This window comes from Schistocerca piceifrons, chromosome 1 (genome assembly GCF_021461385.2).
Source record: "Schistocerca piceifrons isolate TAMUIC-IGC-003096 chromosome 1, iqSchPice1.1, whole genome shotgun sequence".
NCBI classification, from domain to species: Eukaryota; Metazoa; Arthropoda; class Insecta; order Orthoptera; family Acrididae; genus Schistocerca; species Schistocerca piceifrons.
The window spans coordinates 1,066,895,961-1,066,911,793 of NC_060138.1; the positions used below are offsets into that span (position 1 = coordinate 1,066,895,961).

The window sequence follows — 15,833 nt, forward strand, 5'->3', positions numbered from 1 at the left end:
ATAGGTGAAGTTCACCCATTCAGCTTTTACGGCATCATTTATTAAAAAATTAGACATTTTTCCGTATCGTTTATTCCTGCAGCAGACAATGCTTTCTTGTAACCATTTGGTTGAGTTGACAATTTCAATAGATAAGACACGTCAGAAACTGTTCTGACATTGGAGAGAGAATCACTCTCTCGTTCTGAAGAACATGATACAGTTTTGGAACTATCAATAGCTGTGACGTTGGCATCTGTACAGTATTTAAGAGAAACCGAGTGCAGCAAACCCAAGAAAAACCTATTTGCTCCCAAACACAGGGGCGCACACGCGCATGTAGCACTTACAATCCAGAAAAAAACATATTTACGGAATCACAGTCACGTAAAATGGAACTCAAGTTTCTTTGTGTTTCTGAATTTTGAAGGGCATAAAAATCCAGTAAAATGAAGTAGGCCCGCATAAATATCACGTTTATTATTTTTTCAGCCACTTCTAAGGATAGTATTATGTGAGTGGTGTTTTTAATAACACATTGCTAAAGTGGTATACAGATATTGCGAACTTCCGATAGTCATCGCCAGTGGAATGGAGCCGACTTCTTATTGTACTATTAACCGTAATTGTGTTAACAGTTTCAGGGCGACATGTGTAGAACGTAGAGTTCAAATAATCCCAGAGAAAAATTTAAGTTACAAGGATTCAAATGAAGCGACTGACGACGTCAGCTGATGTCATGGTCGAAGAGGTCAGCTGGTCAGGAAACATATACGATGGTTGCAGTCTGCACGATATTTAATACGTTAAAAATATGCGAGTTATTTGCATTTGCCAGAGCAGTTATTTTTTCTGTACCTTATTTAAGGCTTTTCTTTATTGCCCTTCAAAATCTGGGCGTTATTAAACGTTATCACAGCATGCCGTAACTGCCTAGTCAACCCTTTATTCGGTATTTACATGTTTTAACAAACCACGTCTCTGTCTTCCGGCAATTACACAGTCAAGATTTACATAGTCGTTATATTATCCGATGATGGGGAATTAATCCCTAAAAATGGGGGAAATGCTAATGTGTTTTAGAAATAGTGACTGTGCGTTGAAGCCAAGTGGTAATACTGTTAAACAAATACATCGTGGTGGTTTTCAGTTTAGTAGGCCTATAAATTTCGATTTGATGCCACTTCGTCTGTTTGCACATCATTCCCTGCTTCAGATGGTCATTCGACATCACAAGGCTAATTGGATCGCGTTTCAGACAAGCACACTCCATAAATCTGTGCGGCTACTTTAATTTCTCATTGATCTTCACGCGGCTAATTGGACCCCGTTCCAGACATGCTCATCCCATAAATGTGTGCGGCAGTCAACAGGAATCGGCATGAGATCTCTCCGTCAGTGGAATTAGACCGTGGTTACGCGTACTGGATCTAACGCTTCACTATGGCATATTTAACGGTTGAATTGTCAGAGCTATTTCAGCTAGCCCTCGGTAGGTTATTAACAAGGGGATCTTACGAACTTCCTCTCATTCATTTATTCATATTGATGTGTTATGTAGCACATACATAAACAGGAAGACGTAGCTCTCAATCGTTTTCGAGAAAATCGAGTTTAAAAATTTTATGCGTGCATATGTACTTTGTATGGTCATTAACATTTAAGGAGACCGCAGCATAACGGGTAAGCTCTTAGTTTCATAAGGCCTTTGGATCGAATCTCGTTGCCGTTACCTCTCACGCTGTTGCGTGTACGCAAATACAAAAAAGTCACAGTAATATCTTCAAGGTCCGGGACATTTACAACAGCATTATACGAGAATTTTGTAACCAACATCTTGTAGCCATACGTGAGAGAACAGTTTCGTTTGTTCCTCGGTTCATAGGGAGGGCAAACGAACACGCAATTGTACGATAAAGTTTTCAAGATTGAGACTGTCTGCAAACCGTGCAGTACTAAAGCAATTTCTCCAAAGTGTACTCCATTGGTGCAGCCTTCTGACGTTTATTTTTACAGGCAAGGGAAGAATCTCATAAAACGACTACAAAATTGCACCTACACCACGAACAGATTGGAGAGATAACTTCTAGAGAAGGTTACATAAAAATTCAACCAGTTGTGCGCCATTAGTTGACTGTATTAATGTCCGGTGATGTGCTTCGAAATGCGTGGCACGTTGCGAATTTGTCTGATTACCAGGAACCGTTTCCGAATGTAACCGAAGTTTCAAAAATGGTTCAAATGGCTCTGAGCACTATGGGATTTAACATCTATGGTCATCAGTCCCCTAGAACTTAGAACTACTTAAACCTAACTAACATAAGGACATCACACAACACCCAGTCATCACGAGGCAGAGAAAATCCCTGACCCCGCCGGGAATCGAACCCGGGAACCCGGGCGCGGGAACGCTACCGCACGACCACGAGCTGCGGACTAACCGAAGTTTGTTTTGCAGTAGACACACTGAAAAGATCATGCACATGCAAAAATTCGGCGTTCATTGCATTTGTTGTATGTCGCACTAATTGTTGTTTTCGATGTTTCTACGATCGACAGCATTCCGGTTCGTGCAGTTCTCCATAGGTTACACATTATATTTGTTCAAATGTAAATAAAACGACTGTACTGATTTGATTGAAATTACCCGTGTATCCTTTTCTATTTTCAAATTCGTTACGACAAATTTTATCGAATTTTCAGGATAAAGGTTATGAAAATAATAAGCAAACCATTAAAAACTGATAATTTACACAATCATAATAAATATGTTGTTAGAATTACGTAGGAATGAACAAAAGAGTACCAGCAGCGAGAATCGATTTAGAAACCTCGCACTTAAAAAACTAAGAGCTTATTCGCTTTTTTTTCTGTTTTCTTCATTTTTAGAGGGGGATGGTCCCGGCACAAAGTGGGCAGGGGTCATTATACAAGGCCTGGCCACAATGTCTCCGTTGCCAAACAGAAACATATGGAGCGGTTAAATGGTCACATGAGAATACTATTAAATACTATTATTTATTTACAGAAAATATATCTGCCTTTTCCATGGAGTGTGTCTGTCGCCACGATTTAAAAAAAAAGAAGAGATAGTGCGTACTACTTGCGTGGAAGACACACACACACACACACACACACACACACACACGAGGTACACTTCTGGACTCGCACATGCGGTGTCGATACTCCACGGACGCCGCCGCCACATCTTCATGGCATGTCTCCTCTTAATGTCGTGCAGGTACCGTCATCTGTTCAATCTTCTATCCGTGGATGTGTCAGATTCATCACCTGCCATGAATGAGCCAGCTACGATGTGTATCGTAGAAGATGTTCTGCAAAGAGGTTCGAAAAATATTGGCTGTACTTAAGGCTCTTCAAAATAGCATAATGACGGCCGTTTATTACTTATGAAGAAATAGTCACAATCGCAAAATGTCATTTATTTAAAATGACCGATTCCGGCACATACATAAGGCCATCTTTAGACTGATTGCCCCATTTGCTGCAGCTGGCGACTTGTTTAGCAGCTGCATGTTGTCAAGACTCACGTCTTTAAGCAGTTATTGTCATGACAGCACGCATTGCTCAGTTCCATAGATGCATTCCGACGTCATTTCCGAGCAGGCTGGCGCCCCAACCCACTATCATGGGGATGTTACCACATTTCTCCATGTGACGTTTCCTGAGTTCTGGTTCGGAAGGGGGGTTCCATTGCCTGGGCCCTCGGTCTTCCGATTTGACTCCGCTGATTTCAGTGCTTGGGGGTTTATCAAGGACACTTTATAAAGAACAAAGGTTCGAGATCTGTTGGATTTGAGACAACAGATCTACGTCACCGTAGGAGTGAAGTACCGTTTCGATATCTGTCGAGCTACAGTCGGTGCCCACGGTGAACTGTACCAACATGCATAAAAAGTTTGACCTCCTGTATAAAATGTTGGAGAAATAAAGTTATCAGCCTTAATAAGAACTGAAATACAAACAAATTTTTTGTATACCTCTAACCTCGACATCTTGTTTATAAGTACGAGTAAAAGTTTCAAACTAGATCTTCTCGAAAACGGTTGAGAGTTGCGTCCTCTTGTTCAAATACTATGCAGCCCTCGTCGTGCGCTACACACCTTGTCAATATGAGTCAAATCGGTGAGGTGAAGTTCATACGGTGGCCTTGCAAGCAGTGTGGCCAGTGGCACGTCTGTTGCAGTGAAGCTTCAGCAGTCTTGTAGAGAGACGGCAGCTGTCGGCTGCGCGGCCTCTGCAGCCTGGTTGGAAAGCGGTGCGCCGCGGGGCTCGAACCGGCGGCCGCCCGGTCCATAAATAGCAGAGCGGCCTCCCACGCCTGGCTCAGTCCGCGTGACCTGCATACGACAAGTGGGCCATGGACCCCGATGGCCGGCTCTGATAGCGCGTCAGAAAGGACGACGTTCTCCTGCACACGCTCTCTGCCCGCACTCTCCAGGCTATCTCGTGTTGTCCGGCACGAAGGCGTGGAGCTCTTCGACCGCACCTCGCTAGCCAGGGTCATTAAAACACGTCAAAGCGGTGGCTCTCGACTGAAAGAAAGGTGGTTCGAACCCATACGGTGGAACTTCACCAACAGTATTTGGTCGGCAAGGGGTAGAGCGGTTGTGGCGTAAAAGTCTCCGATTACCAGATTTCGCGCCAATATCCTGGATGAAATTCCAAACTTCTCCAGTGTGTCTCATGAAGTGGAGGCTTCTCTCACAGACTGTACTGATTCGTCCTTCGCCCGACGGCGCCCTTGATGCTATTCGAGAGTAGATTGTGTTGGCATCTACTTTCACCCTCTCCCTTCTCTCATCATCACACCACACAAACATGACATCACTCCACACTACACTACAAACGCCACGATTACGGTCACATAAACTCAAAAGACATGACATAACGCAAGGAAAGGTATATTTTTTAAAATATTGGGTCACCAATGAAGGGAGCGCCCCCACTGCTTAGAGTGAAGCTTGTATTTGTTCTGTAGTATAATCAGACTAGTAACGTCGACCTTAATCTGAGGAAATTTCGGAGAATGAACGTTTGGAGCATAGTAAACTGTTGGCTTCCCAAGAGATAATACACGTACAGATACAAAGCAGTGTTATCCTACGTAACGGTAAGTCAGATTGGGCATCAAAGTTAAAATATTTTATATCTGCCTCTCATTATTTGACAAGAACAAATCTGTTAGCGAATTTCATCGTACAATCGAGAGCAGATCCATGGGTGGACACGTATCGCACACAGTGCAATGCACGACACACTTAGGCAGGCAATCGTCATCAATAAGGATATTTGTACTTTTATTTAATGAATCGAAATGTTCATTACAAGGCCCAAGATTGCAGTTTATGTGCAGTCTTATCATTAGCTTGCAAAGAAATTCGAAATGTAGCGATTATTATAGAAGGAAATAATTTAATACCTCATGAATAGTGTTCATGAGTTCGTTATTTTAGTAAATTATGGACTGTGGAAAAATCGGAAAGAAACGAATAAAAGCGTTCAAAATGTGTTGCCGCAGAAGGATAATGAAAGTTAGGTGACCTGATAAAGTTTCCGCAGAATCAGCGAATGAACATAGGAAAAACATTGGCAAGAAGTAGTGAGAAAGTGCTAGGACGTATGTTAAGACATCAGAGAATAATTTCCATGACACTACAGGGAGGTCTAGAGGGGAAAATCTCTAGGGCAAGACAGAGACGGAAATACATTCAACAAATAATTGGGGATGTAAGGTGCATGTGAAGCTCTGAGATGAAGAGATTGGCACAGCAGAGGAATTCTTGGCGGCCGGCTTCGAACCAGTCAGGGGATCAATAAAAAATTGTAACCATTTATTTTTATTTTCAATTGAAGGTTGTGCATCGCAGTCATCCACACTCAATCGATACACGTAACGGCACAATTCACACACCGCGGGGAAAGAGGTAGTTGTGGGCGGAGGAATGATCCCCTTCGTAATAGTCGGTTTAACATGGCCCTCGTAGTCGCCTAGACAATAATGCTATATGACTTTTTCATTCCTTTGGCCCTTGTAAAACTCAATTTATTCGGTAAATTACGACAGTGGGAACTCTTTGCGGGTGACGAGTATCTTCTTGCTGGCTTTCATTTTTTTCTTTGTCGTGATTCTACGTTCTGTTGTCAACGCAATCGGCAGAGGCAAAATATCTGCTGCAATGGGCAACAGCATTGAATGGAATTAGTGGTGAATTAGCTGAAGGATCAGTCACGGGATTCACCTGAAACGATTACGGGGAAGGAGGCAAACGCAATTTGGGAATACATCCGTTGTCGAAGCCAGCGACTCCTTACTATAGAATTTAGAAGTCCAGCATCTAGCTTAATGTTTAGCTTCAGGTCTACGTTGAGATTATTAGACTTGCAGTACTACTCCTTTACAGGGCTCGGTCCCTCTGGTTTCTGCGAAACACAAATTGTTTTTATGTAGAAGCATGTTTCAGCACAAAAAACAAATTGTTTTTATGTAGAAACATGTTTCAACACATGTATTTCTGTCCTTGTTATTAAAAATACAACATGTTTTATGAAACCATTTGTGAGTAAGTATTAGGCCATAATACTTTTTACGATTTTCTTTTTTTTACCTTAACTGATAGCTGGCTTGGTTTTGTGAAGCATCATTAAGTTGTTGTATAGCTTGTCATCTTCAACAGGACGATGTTTTTATACAGGTGCTTGGAAAAGTTATTCAACCATTAATTAATTATCAGCTAATAACTACAAAAAATTGCAACCAAAAATGGTTCAAATGGCTCTAAGCACCATGGGACTTAACATCGGAGGTCATCAGTTCCCTGGACTTAGAACTACTTAAACCTGACTAACCTAAGAACATCACACACATCCATGCCTGAGGCAGGATTCGAACCTGCGACCGTAGCAGCAACACGGTTCCGGACTGAAGCGCCTAGAAACGCTCAAAATCGCAACAAACACAACAAAATTTGTAGGCACAATTTTCGCTCGCAATTGTTATCTTAGAACATTTTGTACTATCAGATTGTCAATAAAATAAACGCTAATCCACGGTGTTTAGATCTGGTGAAACATGTTTGAACAAGAAAGCTAAGAAGAATTATATTTTTCAGAAAGAGGTACAATCAAGTCCTATAATATTTTCTGCATAAACGTGTGCTTTAGAGCATCATAAACCAAAGGATAATTATCATGCTTGGACAGACAAAAAAATATGCACCCCTTCGGAGAAAGACGCTGGAATTAGTTTATCACGATTTAAGGAGACAGCGATAATGTAACTCAAAATGTACATCACAAACATTGCGAAGAAATCAGAGTCGCTAATTAAAAGCTAATTTCTTTGTGAACTTTTAAATAAATGTCACGACGTTTCTTTTGAGTCATTGGTCTTCTGACTGGTTTTATGCATCTCGCCACGAATTCCTCTCCTGTGCTAACCTCTTCATCTCCGAGTACACTTTAGTATCATGCAAGTTATTCGAACAGTCCACGGTTATACTGCCGGTTCAGAGTGTCCAATGGGCCCGTTGGACACTGTGAACCGGCAGTATATCCGTGGACTGTTCGAGCAACAAATACGCCGGGAGAAACTGAAGAATCACATGCAAGTTATTCCTTATGTCTTAATTGATGTCCTGTCATCCTGTACCTTCATCTTGTCAGTGTTATCCATATATTCCTTCGGTCTCCGATACTGTGAAGAACTTTCTCATTCCTTAACTTCTCAGCCCACCTAATTTTCAACATTCTTCTGTAGCACCACATCTCAAATGCTTGAGTTCTCTTCCGTTCTGGTTTTCCCACAGTTCATGTTTCACTACCATTCTATGCTGTGCCCCAAACGCGCATTTCAGAAACTTCTTCGTCAAATTAAAGCCTATGTTTGATACCATCAAACTTCTCTTGGCCAGAAATGCTCCTTTTGCCAGTGCTAGTCTGCTTTTGATCTCCTCTTTGGTCCATCCGTCATGGATTATATTGCTGCCTATGTAGCAGAAGTCCTTAACTTCATTTACCTCGGCCGTCAGTCCTAATGTTACATTTCTTGCTCTTCGTATTTCTGATACTTCTTATTACTTTCGTCATTCTTCTTTACTCGCAATCCGTATTCTGTACTCAGGAGACGCTTCATTCCTTTCAGTAGATCCTGTTATTCTTCTTTACTTTCACTGGCAATAGCAATATCATCAGTGAATCTTATCAGTAATATCCTTTCAACTTGTATTTTAATTCCACTCTTGAATCTTTCTCTTATTTCCATCACAAATCTTCGATGTACAGATTGAATAGTAAGGGCAAAAGACTACACCCCGTCTTACACCCTTCTCAATCCGAGCACTTCGTTCTTGATCTTCCACTCTTACTATTCCCTCTTGGCTTTTGTACATGTTGAATATTACCCGTCTCTCACTACAGCTTACCCCAGATTTCCTCAGAATTTTGAACATCTTGCACCATTTTACATTGTCGAACGCTTTTTTTTTCTAGTCTCGCTTCCATTATCAGCCGCTACATCAGAACTGCCTCTCTCGTGTCTTCATCTTTCCTACAGCCAAACTTATCGTCATCTAATACATCCTAAATTTTCTTTTCCATTTTTCTGTATATTACTCTTGTCAGCAACTTTGATGCACGGGCTGTTAAGCTGATTGTGCGATAATTGTCGCACTTTTCAGCTCTTGCCGTCTTCGGAATTGTGTGAATGATGCTTTTCCGAAAGTCAGATGGTATATCGTCAGGCTCATGCATTCTACACATCAACGTAAATAGTAGTTTTGTTGCTATTTCCCCCAATGATGTTAGAAATTCTGATGGAATGTTATCTTTTCCTTCTGCCTTATTTGATTTTAAGTCCTCCAAATTCTGATTCTAATTCTAGATCCCCTATCTTTTCTAAATAGACTCCTGTTTCTTTTTCTGTCACATCAGACAAATCTTCCTCCTCGTAGAGGCCTTCAACGTACTCTTGCTACCTATGCGCTCACTCCTATGCATTAACAGTGGAATTCCCGTTGCACTCTTAATGTTACCACTCTTGCTTTTAATGTCACGAAAGGTTTTTTTTACTTTACTTTATTCTGAGTCTGTCCATCCGACAATCATTTCTTTTTAGATTTCTTCACATTTTTCATCCAGCCATTTCGCCTTAGGTTCCCTGCACTTCCTGTTTATTTTATTCCTAACTAACTTGTATTTCTGTATTCCTCAGTTTCCCTGAACATTTTTGAAATTCCTTCTTTCATCTATCAATTGAAGTATTTCTGCTGTTGCCCATGGTTTCTTTGCAGTCACTTTCCTTGTACCTATTTTCCTTTCCAACTTCTGTGATTGATCTTTTTAGAGCTGTCCATTCCTCTTCAGCTGAACTGCTTACTGAGCTATTCCTTATCGTAGTACCAATAGCCTCAGAGAACTTCGAGCGTACCTCTTAATTCCGTAGCACTTCCGTCGCAGGGAGGAAGAGTGTAGGCACTTATGTGTCAAATTTCTGCGTCGCGGTGCGAGGCAGTCACGAGGTTTCGAAAAAGCGACTCTTAATTTTACTGAGACCATTTTAAGCAAAAACTAGTTTTTCACGAAAACAAATGTTTATGACATCACATTTCCTGAGCTGTGTGTCGTACAATTGTATAATTTTGCAGGTACATTCTCTGGTATACGTGGATACTGTCTGCAACATGTGTTACGGATGCAGTTAGTAGTGAAGAAATAATAAATAAAATCTTCATGCCTGATGCTAAAGTTTGACTGCATCTATATCTACATCTACATGGATACTCTCCAAATCAAATTTAAGTGCCTGGCAGAGGGTTAATCGAACCACCTTCAAAATTCTCTATTATTCGAATGTCGTATAGTGCGCGGAAAGAACGAACACCTATATCTTTCCGTACGAGCTCTGATTTCCCTTATTTTATCGTGGTGGTCGTTTCTCCCTATGTAGGTCGGTGTCAAGAAAATATTTTCGCTTCAAAGGAGAAAGCTGGAGACTAACTTCGTGAGAAGATTCCGTTGCCAGAACAGCGAAAATGTAATTAGCGTAAACTTCTTTTCTTTCATCATTTTGTGGAGGGTGTCATCGAGAAGTAGTTTCGTATACGTTTGATATTATGTGTGAACTTTGTTGCAAGTCGCTAAGTGCTAGTCAGTTATGCTGCCTCAAGACAAACGCACAATCTTTAACTGTATTAATTTTCTCCTACTGTCAAACTTTCAATAAACGGCTGTACCTCTTAATGAGTATATTATGACAGCATTTAAAATTTTTAAGTTCGGTCATGAATTACGCGAAATACTGAAAATCGAAGTTTTGCTGCCGGCCGCGGTGGTCTAGCGGTTCTGGCGCTGCAGTCCGGAACCGCGGGACTGCTACGGTCGCAGGTTCGAATTCTGCCTCGGGCATGGGTGTGTGTGATGTCCTTAGGTTAGTTAGGTTTAAGTAGTTCCAAGTTCTAGGGGGCTTATGACCTAAGATGTTGAGTCCCATAGTGCTCAGAGCCATTTGAACCATTTTTGAAGTTTTGCTGTACCTCTGCAGCAAGTGGTATCAGGTTCCGGATTAGAATTTTAGTAATATAGATACTTTAAACTCTGTATGAAAATTTACGTGAAACTTCATATCAAGGAGCTATGGAGCCTTCCTGTTGTTGTCCCATTTGTCTACGGTGTCGGCATCGTTATATGGGTTGTAGTTAGTGTCAGCTAAGGGCTGGATAGTCTTCCTGCCCCCCAATCTCCGCCCCCCTCCCCCTTGCCCCACCTATCGGCGTATAGTGTAAATCTCATGTGTTCACATCTGAGATAGTTTTCTAAATGTTTGTGATTCATATATACGAGACAGGACGTGGACACGAGCCCGGTATTTTACCTGGATGGATGTAGGAAACCTCCTAAAAACTCCGTCCGGGCTACTCGGCTCACCAGCTCTCGTCGTTAATCCTTGACGCGGATTCGATTGTGGGCAAGGTCTTCTCCCCGAATCCTGGAAGCGGCGAGCTGAGGTGCTCGGCTTTACTGACAGGTCATCAAGGATTTATGGAGCCCACGACAGATAAAAACTATTTTGTATTCCAGAGGGAGACCAACGACCTTTCGAGTGACTGTTCATAGTATGGAAACACACGCAGCGAAGAGTTTCCCCATTTCACTTCAACTGTTTTCGTTCCTATCTTCCGTGCCGATAAGCCTTGACTCACAGTCCAGAGTGCGTTCACAGGCTAGGTTATCCGGCAGCTAGTGTTTCATGCGACACGTCAGGTTTTCTGAGTAGGTGAAAGAAAGTCTTGTGTACTTTAATCCTAGCAATGCGTCATTTGACAGTAGTCGCACAGGACGTGTTACGCAGTGTGTTCATGGTGGCATGCTCTGTAAACTGAGATTAACTGCAACTGCTCTTCCATATTCCTCGTAAAGACACCTTAATATTATACGCTTAGCAAATATAACGAATTTGGCGCTCCGAAGAACAGAAGAAGTCAGACAACAGATTGACAGTATCCTGCTTTAGATCATGAAGCATTTTGTAATAAGCCAGTCATACATCGCTAGCGACAAAATAAACAGTTATAATAGGTTCAAATTCCGGCCTAACATCAATCTTCTATCACGTTGACACCACCTTTTGATATTCGCAAACCAAACGAAACGAAACGTAAGCTTGGTCATTCAGGTAACGCTAGTTACAATGTGTTTTTATGTAACTAGCGGAAGACGGAGAAATGTGAATAACATTTCGACATTTATAGCTTCTTAACATCAGATTACACATAATTATAAACTTTTGCTTACTGTCCGTAGTCCTATCATATTGGTTTAAGAAATAAGGCCTCACGAGGAGCTTCGCTGATAAAATTCCGAGAATGCACGCTTCCAGCGACGTATTACTTCTTCCAACACATATACCAGGAAATGATAGAAATGGGGAACAACAGAATTCATCTACGTCGATTCATTCGCGAAGTTGGAGGGGCTTTGATAGTGAACCCAGAAGTATCCTCCGTCACACAAAATAAGCTGAATCACAGAGTATACAGATAGTTGTAATTCACGAGAATGAGTTGTCCGACACGACGCAGACAGTTTGGCTGTGACAAAGAAAATGGCACGCAGAAGTGTGCGCTTCCAGCGAATGGGCGGTGTCCGCTGACAGCAAACACAGCGGGCGCATGGGCGCTCTCGGTTTGCAGTGAGGCAACCTCAGCGGCTGCCTCTGGCTTCGTGGAACGCCTTAGAGTCCGTGAACAATACTCGCTACCGACTTCCTTACAAAAAAAGTTATACGCCGAGAAGACATGTTAAGGTATCAGTGTAGCTTTGTATACGTACATAACATCGATGAATGTGTAAGTAATTAGCGCTGCATTTCTCTGTGATACGTAGAATGGCCATCAAAGTGGATTAATACTATTCGTATTTAGTGTTGTTACAGACAGACTAAGGTGGTTACAATGGTTCCATCTTTTGGACAATACTTTGAGGCTGTGGACCCGTACATCTAGAAATTATTGCAGTAAAAATTATCATTTTGATAGTAAGTAGGAGCTCTGCAAGCAATTATTCAGGAAGTTGGGAATAATGATTTTACAGCCATTGTATATTATGTGCCTCACCCATGTCAAGGAAAACCTAAGTTCATTTAGCAAGAGGTATGAGGCAGACAATTACAGCTATCCGGACACCCTATCTAATGCGCAGTTGACCACTACGTATCAGACGAGGCGGTTCTGCCATCATAGAAGGAGGCATGGAATATTGTGTTGTCAGTGGAGTAGTAGTAACAGCAGAATGGGTCGGTCAGGCGAGTTGGTGACTTCGAATGTGAGCCAGTCTTCGGGTGCCACGTGAGTAACAAATCGGGCGGGGACATTTCAATTCTTCTAAAACTACCCAAGTGATGTGACTGCGTAGTAAAAACGAGAAGAACGGCCAAAGTTAAACCAAGACCAGGTAAACCTCAGATATTGATGCACAGGGTCTGCCGAACACTGTGGCGAGTGACTGTAAAAAATTGCATGAAATCAGAGCAAGGAATTACTCGGGAGTTCCAAAGTCCTACCAGCAATCCAACTAGCACAGTGACTTTGCATGAGGGGTTAAATTTCTGTTGTCGGTGTTAAGCGGCGCTTGAGGTGGCGTCAAGAGGTGCCTCACTAGACAGTGGGTGTCTGAAAACGAGTGATTTGGAGTAATGCATCGTGCTACGCCATGTGACAGTGCGATGGAACGGTTTAAGTTTGACGAATGCCTCGAGAACGTTATCTGTCATCGTCTGTAGTACCAACAGTGAAGTGCAGAGAAGTAGTGTTACTGGAGGGGGTGTTTTTTGTAGTTAGGGCGTAGCTCCCATATTCATATTGCGCTTAATAAAGCGCTAAATGCAGAAGGAGACGAACTCATTTGACAGCATTGTGTATTGTGTACAGTAGGAGAACTGTTAGCAGACCCGACGATTGTTTATAGCAGCATGAAAGGGCACCCTGTCATAAAGCTGGTTGTGTGTGGTTCGACAGTAACATTCCTGAAATGGACTGGCCTTCCCAGGGTCCCGACCTGAACCCAGTGGAACACTGCTGGCGTGAGTCAGAACTTTGACTACGTTCCATACCTCGGCGTCCAAAATCATTACATTCTCTGCGTTCTGCTCTTGAGGAAGAATGGGCTACCATTCCTCCACAGGCATCTAAACACCTCACTGAAATTGTCTCCAGCAGAATTCAAACTGTCATAAAAGCAAAGTGCTGACACAGTTCTGATTAATATACATTAAAATGCCGTGTGGCTGAGGCCTCCCGTCGGGTAGACCGTTCGCCTGGTGCAAGTCTTTAGAGTTGACACCACTTCGGCGACTTGCGTATCGATGGGTTCAAAAACGGCTCTGAGCACTATGCGACTTAACTTCGGAGGTCATCAGTCGCCTAGAACTTGAAACTAATTAAACCTAACAAACCTAAGGACATCACACGCATCCATGCCCGAGCCAGGATTCGAACCTGCGAGCGTAGCGGTCACGCGGTTCCAGACTGAAGCGCCTAGAACCGCACGGTCACAACGGCCGGCGTATCGATGGGGAAGAAATGATGATAAGGACAACACGACACCCGGGAATCTAACCCGGGCCGTTAGGTATGACATTCCGTCGCGCTGACCATTCTGCTACCAGGGGCGGGTAATATACAGGGTATTTATAAATGAATATCGGGGTTTTAACGCTTTATAATATTTAGTATATTAAACTTACAGTTACAAATGAAATTCAAATGAACGAGCAACTTAAACAGTTTTACCAAGAACCTTATAAATGTTCAATGTGAGCACCATTTGTCACACGGCACACATCAAGTCTATAGCTGAGTTCTTCCCAAACGTTGATAAGTGTGTCTTCAGTGAATGTAGCAACAGCTGATTCAGTCCGGTTTCTTAATTCAGGGAGGTCTGCTGGTAGCGGAGGCACGTACACATGATCCTTGAAGGAAAAAATCGCATGGCGATCAGTCGGGTGAACTTGGAGGCCATGCAAAGCAAGCCCTGTCATTGGGCCCCTTGCGGCCTATGCAGCGCTTGGGTACAGTGAATTATAACCACTTGCGTACTTCGCTATTATGTAACATTTATAAGGTTCTTGGTAAAATTGTTTGAGCTGCTCTTTCATTTGACATATCATTTATAACTGTAAGTGTAATATAATAAATAGTATAAAGCGTTAAAACCCCGATATTCATTTATAAACACCCTGTACATTAATAGATGTCTAGATAATTTTGATCAGGACTTGTTTAAATGACTAGTAATGTCTTATATTGTTCGCATTGTACTTTATTAATGTTGTAAATTTGACACAGTCTGTCAGGCCGCATCTGCGCATCTGATGGATGGCGCAGATCTGGTAATAAATTGTTGTTGTTGTTGTTGTGGTCTTCAGTCCTGAGACTGGTTTGATGCAGCTCTCCATGCTACTCTATCCTGTGCAAGCTTCTTCATCTCCCAGTACCTACTGCAGCCTACATCCTTCTGAATCTGCTTAGTGTATTCATCTCTTGGTCTCCCTCTCCGATTTTTACCCTCTACGCTGGCCTCCAATACTAAATTGGTGATCCCTCGATGTCTCAGAACATGTCTTACCAACCGATCCCTTCTTCTAGTCAAGCTGTACCGCAAGCTCCTCTTTTCCCCAATTCTATTCAATACCTCCTCATTAGTCATGTGATCTAACCACCTAAACTTCAGCATTCTTCTGTAGCACCACTTTTCGAAAGCTTCTATTCTCTTCTTGTCTAAGCTATTTATCGTCCACGTTTCACTTCCATACATAGCTACACTCCATACAAATACTTTCAGAAACGACTTCCTGACATTTAAATCTATACTCGATGTTAACAAATTTTTCTTCTTCAGAAACGCTTTCCTTGCCACTGACAGTCTACATTTTATATCCTCTCTACTTCGACCTGCCGGCCGGAGTGGCCAAGCGGTTCTAGGCGCTTCAGTCTGGAACCGCGCGACCGCTACGGTCGCAGGTTCGAATCCTGCCTCGGGCATGGATGTGTGTGATGTCTTTAGGTTAGTTAGGTTTAAGTAGTTCTAAGTTCTAGGGGACTGATGACCAGAGATGTTAAGTCCCATAGTGCTCAGAACCATTTGAACCATTTTATTTGACAGACTTACAATGTCATCGGCGAACCTCAAAGTTTTTATTTCCTCTCCATGGATTTTAATACCTACTCCGAACTTTTCTTTTGTTTCCTTTATTGCTTGCTGAATATATAGATTCAATAGTAACTGCTTTTTAATAGTGTACGAATCTCAAGCGTGCTTAACAGACGTGAGACATGCAG

General features: G+C 42.2%; 1 protein-coding gene across 2 annotated transcripts in view; it reads left to right on the forward strand.

Moving 5' to 3' along the window:
- LOC124757160 overlaps window positions 1-15,833 on the forward strand; it is a 430,922-nt gene that overhangs the window by 404,720 nt on the left and 10,369 nt on the right. The gene's annotated exons all lie outside the window — the stretch shown is intronic.